Source organism: Panthera pardus, unplaced genomic scaffold, assembly GCF_024362965.1.
Source record: "Panthera pardus isolate Hobbes unplaced genomic scaffold, ASM2436296v1 HiC_scaffold_25, whole genome shotgun sequence".
NCBI lineage: Eukaryota > Metazoa > Chordata > Mammalia > Carnivora > Felidae > Panthera > Panthera pardus.
The window spans coordinates 87,849,345-87,855,344 of record NW_026526821.1 but is presented as its reverse complement, the minus strand read 5'-3'; the positions used below and the strand labels follow the sequence as shown (position 1 = coordinate 87,855,344).

Here is a 6,000-nt window from a genome sequence, read left to right as displayed (position 1 = left end):
GTTAGGGCAATTGATGAAATACCAGAGAAAAGTCCCTATCTCACAATGTATATTAAAAAAAATCTCAATTATGGGGTGCTTGGGTGGCTCAACCGGTTGAGCGTTCGATTTCGGCTCAGGTCATGATCTTGTGGTTTGTGGGTTTGAGCCCCGTGTTGGGCTCTCTCTGTGCTGACAGCTCAGAGCCTGGAGCCTGATTCACAGTCTGTGTCTCCCTCTCTCTCTGTCCCTTCCCTGCTCACCCTCTGTCTCTCTTTCTCGCTCAAAAATAAATAAAAACATTTAAAAATTTTAAAATAAACCCCAATTATACTACTTCATTAAGAGTAAAGCTTGAAATCACTGATAACCTGGAACAAGATCTAGGTAATATCTCGTCTCGGGATTAGAAGGCCTTTGTAAAAACACTCGCAAGAGCAGAATCCACAAAAAAAGAAATAGGCATAACATTCAGGAAACCTTTAGCACAGTAACAGAACACACTATTTTCACAAGCTGGTTCCCTGGGAAGACGGCTCTGAGGTGGAGAGTGCAGGAGGTTTATCAGTAGTGTTCTTGGGAATGTCACATGTGCAGGCAGGATCGGCCAGGGGAAAGCTGAGCTGTGTTGCATCTCAGTGAAGGTTGGGTGGACCCCACAAGGAGCTCTGAAGCTGAGAGAGTCCTTCAGAGTTGTCCCAAGGTGGGGGCCTTTTCATCCTTGGATATGGGCTCCTCCAGGAGTGGGGCATTTTAGTGGCTTAAAAATACGTCCATGAATTGTCTAATATCCATCCCTCCAAGAGATGGAGCCTACTTCTCCTCCTTTTGAATGGAGCCTGGACTTAGTTGCTTCTAACAAAGAGAGCACGGCCGTCATGATGGCAAGACTAGGTCACAAAAGCCATCATGGCTTCTTTTAGGGCTTCCCTCTTGAAGGAAGGAAAGCTGCCGTGTTATGAGAACACTCAAGCAGGCCTATGGAGGGGCCCACGTGGTGAGAAACCAAGGCCTCCCACCCCCAGCCATTCTAGTGAGACACCTTTAAAAGCCAGTCCCCCGGCCCCAGTCAGGGGACTGGGTCCAATGACTGAAGTCCTGGTCGACAGTTCGACTGCAACCCCATCAGAAACCCTAAGCCAGAACCACCCCCCTAAGTGGCTTTCAAATTCCTAATTCACAGAAACTTCAAGATAATAATTGTTGTTTTAAGCTCCCATGTTTTGGGGCAATTTATTACAGAGCATGAGTTACTGTTATACCTGTAATGTTGGGCAAGGTAGCTCTGACAGCCGACCGTTGGAGGCTCCCTGCTGCAGCATTTCCCTGCGACGGAGGATGGAGTCCTACAGTCCTAAAGAAGACACACCACAATGTCCATTCCAACCATAAAGAAAACACACCGCCAAATAACAAACCGGGTTTAAAAAGACGTGTGCAATCCAGATACCAACTCCTGGTGTTCCTAGGCATCTTGACGGTTTGGGTTTGCCAGTTTGGGGAGCAAAGGGGTAAGTGGCTTCATGGTCTGAGACAGCGATTTCATGTCAACTGGGATGCAGATTCAGACCGGGGAACCACATTCGAACCAAACATTACCCCACCGGACTTCTCAGGAGGTCTGGGGGCCATATTCTGGAATCCACTCACACCTTTCCACACCCCTCTTCTCTCACTCCCTTCTCCCCTTTTCTCCCTACATCCCAGAATTTCTCTAACTCCAAATATTTCTCCCTCTGTCATGCAGAGCACTTCAGCTCTTCTTGCCCTGCCTTATCTCATGAGCGGAAGTACCCCAATCATTCCAGAAGCTCGGCAAAACTGAGAGCCTGCCACCAACCAGGATCCTCCAGTCTTAGAGGGCCGTTGATTCCTGTTACATGTCTGACAAATGGCAGCCAAAGGGTCAATATCTTTAGTACTCATATAATAGCTCCTGCTTAGACATTCATTTATTTGTTTATTTTGATTTAAGATTATTTATTGAGGCATGCAGGAAATGGAAAGGCTGAGACACAAAGTGAGGAAATAATGAGAAAACTTATTGTGTGTTATACTTACTCTTTTTAGATTTGAAAAATCTGGATGTGGGAATCAGTTACATGTGGAATCTAAAATCTAGTCTGAGTGCATTTAAACTGTAGATACAACAATAAATATTTACAAATCATTAAATTCAATCTAACCCAAGCCCTTGGAAAGTGCCAAATCCTCTCTAGAGCCAGTTACTGAGCTTGTCTTTTCTACATATTAACATATAATTTCTGGCTTGAACATTTATTTTGTGCCAGACATTATTCTAAACACTTTACATTGATTTTAAGCGGAGTCTGCCAAGGGCCCCTGTGGAACAAGGGTAGTCCTCGAGGTGAGGGCCAGATCCCAGGTGTCCCTCCCCCGCAGTAAGAGACCATGCACACTTATCTTCCCTTGCAGACACCCACAGAGGATGGGGCACCGAGGGCCGAGGCCTGGGGTTGGGAGCGTCAGGCCCATACCTGCCCTGTGAGGTCCTGGTCAAAAGAGTAGCCTGCTCTCCTTGAACCCTTGCTCTGCCACTTACCAGCTGCGTGACCTTGGGCGAGTCACTTCCCTCTCTGTGCCCCAGTTTCTACATTGGTAAGGTGGGCTAATATCTATCTCATAGAGCTATTGTGAGGACTCACCAGGCTAATTCACTTGAAGCATTTAAAACAGTTACTGGCACCTACATAGCATCCACCAATTGATAATTAATGTTTGAAATTCTATTGTATGCCTCACTCATTTAAAAGCTCTTTCTGAAAAAGGCACAAAGCATCATTCCTGTCCCCAGCAGTGCTTCTCCCAGGGCTCAGCGGTCAGTTGAGAAGCTGAACCATGTTTAGCACCCCCGGGCCTCTCTCTTCTGTCGTTTCCTTTTCACAAAGAAGACTCCGGTTTAATCTGAAACACCCCAGCTGTGCTTTAGCCAGAGACTGACTGGTTTCGCCTGGGGGGTTAATGGAACCTCTGTTTTGGGGGCTCCACGTCCCCTTCCAAATCTGTAGGGCCTGCTCCATGGCCGGGAGTGTGAAGAGGCTGGCTCCCTGGGCGCGGGGGTGGACACAGGTTAGGCTCAGAGGCAGCTCCCAGCGGAGCTCCTGGAGCCAGCGGCCAGGCTGGGCGGACTCTGCGGCAGCCTCCTCCGCCAGCAGAGTAAGGCTTTCCACACAAAACAGTTTTCCCAATGGCCTCCGGATGTCTGCGTTCCGCCTGGATCAGCGCAGGGTGACTCCCAGCTCCATCCCAGGAGCCGTTTGACCTTGGGCACGTGCACTCTGAGATGGTTTCCTCACAGCTGAGATGAGGGTAACACCTACATGCCCAAACATGACACATTATCAGTCAAAACTTGCTACACAGTGCCTGCTATCAGGTTTTGGTAAACACTGTCGGTGTCTCTTCATGGCTGCCTGGGCCGTGGCCTCCACCTCAGAGATAAAACTCCCTCCTTCTGTGCGTAGTCCAAGCAGATTTCCCCCCCGGTGCCGCCGACCTCACAATGTCTGGTCTTAGTTTAATATCTCTTTAATGTTCTCCTTGTAGGGCTTCCCCCCGGAGATAGCATCCAGGAACAGGACAAGCTCTTTCAACCCCTTCATGTTATAGGAAAAAGATCTGAAGCCCAGAGAGGAAAATGGCCAGCCCAAGACCACACCCAACAGAGCTGGGACCAGAGCCTAGGCGTGGGGTCTCCTAGGCCAGGGCTCCCTCTCCTGGGGGTCTTGGGCACATTCCTCATGGTCTCTCCCTCCATTCTTTATTCCTTGTTGACACTGGCTTTCAATTTACGCTGAGCTTGCACAGGAGAGGAGATTCTTGAGCATGGCCAACATGCATAAGCACAGTGAGCATGAAAAGGGCTGGGGGGCCAGTGGGGATCATTCATGAGGAGGCCAAGGCCAGCCCCTAAGCCAGGTGCCAGGGCAGGGAAATGGGCAGCAGGTGGCCTCAGATCATCACAGCAAGTCTGCAAGATGCTTTTGTGGTTAGGGGCCAGCCATCCTAGCTAGGAAAGGCTGATGCTTGGCGGGAGGGTGGGGGGAGTGTTTTGGTAAGGGTGGTCTGGGGTTGTGGAACACTTACCCGGGCCCAGGTCCACACACAGCACTGATCCCCATCCCAGGTCTGGCTTCACCTGCACTCTTGCCCTGACTAGGGACTAAAGGAGAGAAATGACATCAGAACTTGGAATTCAGGGCTTACCTAGATATTCAAAACCTTTAGTTCCAACCTTTCTGGGAGTCCATTCTTTCTTCTTCTCTACATCCTCCTTCTCCATTTCCTCTCCTTTTGCCAATCCCTCCAAGAGGTTATCCAGGCAAAGCATGTAAATGGTCCCTTCATTAGCCCACCACGGCATCCCACTCTTGTACTTCCTTCCCTCGGAGCCATTATTCCTCCAGTCGGTGCCTGGATGTGTCTTTCCTCCTCTCTACGGATTCAAATTCCACCAGGCCCTCAGATCCAGCCCAAGTCCTGCCTCCTCAAAGAAGCCAGCTTCAAATGCTGCCCTGATCCTGCCTACTTCTGAGAGTGCATTAAACCCATTGCTCCACATGGCACCAAGGCAGCAGGTGAACTTCCTGGGGGTACCAACCTCATCCCGCTCTGTTCCCTCGCAAGGCTCAGAGATAAGAGGCACGTGACCTGGGGTGCTCATTAAAAATTCAGAATCCCAGGCCCCATTCTGGCTCTATGAAATAGAATCACTGGGCGGGGGGCCAGGGAATCTGCTTTGGCAAGGCCCTTGAGTAATGGCCATGCCCACTTAGGTTTTAGAGCCTGTGAGGGGGTCCCAGTGTCTCCCACTTCTCACCTCATGAACCATATACATCAGACAGTTTGATGAAACACTTATTTCCTGCCTGACATCATAGGTGACATGAGGAGGAGAGAACAGAGAGGGTCACAGGGGGAGCAAAGAGAGAAAAGGGTGAAGGTAGACATGGGCTCCTCATAAGCTCAAGGTTGCCTGCAAGGTCTCCAGAGGAAACGGGGATGCCCCGTGAGACTACCAGAAGCCCGGTAAGGAGGGGGTGTGGCTGCCTCCCCACTTTATGGACAACCCTTCACTTTGCCCCTGGGAGGAGGGAAAGGCCTTCAGGTGCCAGTGGTAGCCCTAGTCAACCAGGGCTGGCCTCAGACAAGGGGGAAGGTGGCCAAAGACAAGAGGGTCTAGGAAGGGAGAGTGAATAAAAGGGGATAGGTCAGGGACAGCGAGGTGAGGAGGGACCACCCCTCTGGAGAATGGGACCTGAGGACAAGAGTCAAATAAAAGAGAACCTTGTCTGGATGTTCAGCAGATAAAGGATGAAGAAAGAGCTTGGCTGGCTTCAAAAGAGATGGGCTAGCTCTCACTGATCCTGAATGAATTAGAGTTTTGCTGTCATGAGGCAGAGAGCAGAGCAGGGACCTTCTCTAAGCCCCCTTCTCCCCAGAGCACAAGAACTAGAGTGTCCTTGTTCAGGCGAGCAGAGGAAAGATGAGCTGCAGACTCGAATGGGCTTGCAGGCCGGCCTAAGTCCCTTCCCCTCTCCCTGGGTTCCGATGCTCACAAGTGGTTCTAGGTGTGTGACCCCAGCTGGTCTAGGAGGCCAGCTGCCTTTTGTTCTTCCCTGGAGCATACTGTGGGTGAGATAAGAGACAGTGGGGAGGTCTGGCACAGCCACAGGAGCCATCAGAGAGCAACATTTGTGCAGAGGGGCATCTGCTCCCAGGCCCCACACCCGCCTCAGCCGGACCACCAGCCTGGTCAAACGCACTTATTTATGGGGGTGGTTTAGAATAGCTGCAGAAAGAACTGAGAAAGGGAAGGGATTGTGGGCTGGGATAGTCAGGGAAGGCTTCCGGGAGGAAGGGAGTGAACTGGGCTTTGAAGTACGAGCCAAGTTTGAAGGATGGATGGAAGTACTCTTCCCCCCCGCCCCCCCCCCGAATTCTATAAAGCAAACCTTAGAAAAGCCACTCCTCATTGTGTGACAGTGTCCTTGTTTCCCA

The 6,000-nt window shown here is 50.5% G+C and overlaps 1 long non-coding RNA gene across 1 annotated transcript in view; it reads right to left on the bottom strand.

Moving 5' to 3' along the window:
• Positions 1–562: 562 nt before the first annotated feature.
• LOC109262747 (uncharacterized) overlaps positions 563–6,000 on the bottom strand; it is a 165,397-nt gene continuing 159,959 nt past the window's right edge. The window contains exons 3-4 of the long non-coding RNA XR_002077896.2: positions 4,083–4,155; positions 563–3,316 (exon numbers count right to left, since the gene is read on the bottom strand). This is a non-coding gene — a long non-coding RNA (uncharacterized LOC109262747). The remainder of the gene's footprint in view (positions 3,317–4,082; positions 4,156–6,000) is intronic.